The sequence below is a fragment of the Schistocerca gregaria genome, chromosome 3 (genome assembly GCF_023897955.1).
Source record: "Schistocerca gregaria isolate iqSchGreg1 chromosome 3, iqSchGreg1.2, whole genome shotgun sequence".
In the NCBI taxonomy this organism is placed as follows: Eukaryota; Metazoa; Arthropoda; class Insecta; order Orthoptera; family Acrididae; genus Schistocerca; species Schistocerca gregaria.
Genome location: NC_064922.1, coordinates 178,600,959 through 178,601,510, shown reverse-complemented (window position 1 = coordinate 178,601,510; position 552 = coordinate 178,600,959). Strand labels below are relative to the sequence as shown.

Below are 552 nucleotides of genomic sequence, written 5' to 3'. Positions count from 1 at the left end.
AGCACTCCGTCTTCAGGCCACAAGTGGCCCATCGGGACCATCCGGCCGCCGTATCATCCTCAGCTGACGATGCAGATAGGAGGGGCGTGTGGTCAGCACACCGCTCTCCCAGTCGTTATGATGGTTTCCTTTGACCGGAGCCGCTACTATTCGGTCGAGTAGCTCCTCAATTGGCATCACGAGGCTGAGTGCGCCCCGAAAAATGGCAACAGCGCATGGCGGCTGGGTGGTCACCCATCCAAGTGCCGGCCACGCCCAACAGCGCTTAACTTCGGTGATCTTACGGGAACCGGTGTATCCACTGTGGCAAGGCCGTTGCCATATATTTTGAACAATCTATGATAAATTCATTCGGTTTGCACACCTAAAAGATTTGAAAGCAAACTATATTAGAGTACTTTTTATTTTAAAATGTGAGGAGGCAGCAGATCTCGTTTGCTCATTGCTCCTTTGTACTATCATGTGGGAAACTATGCTTTGCAGTGTATCTCTCAGATAGAGAATCATATTTAAAAATGTAAAATTCTCTCCACCATGATGGAATTTTGCTGG

General features: G+C 48.6%; 1 pseudogene; it reads right to left on the bottom strand.

Annotated features, from left to right (window-relative positions):
- Window positions 1–203: 203 nt before the first annotated feature.
- On the bottom strand, window positions 204–320 carry LOC126356608 (5S ribosomal RNA; annotated as a pseudogene).
- Window positions 321–552: the final 232 nt, after the last annotated feature.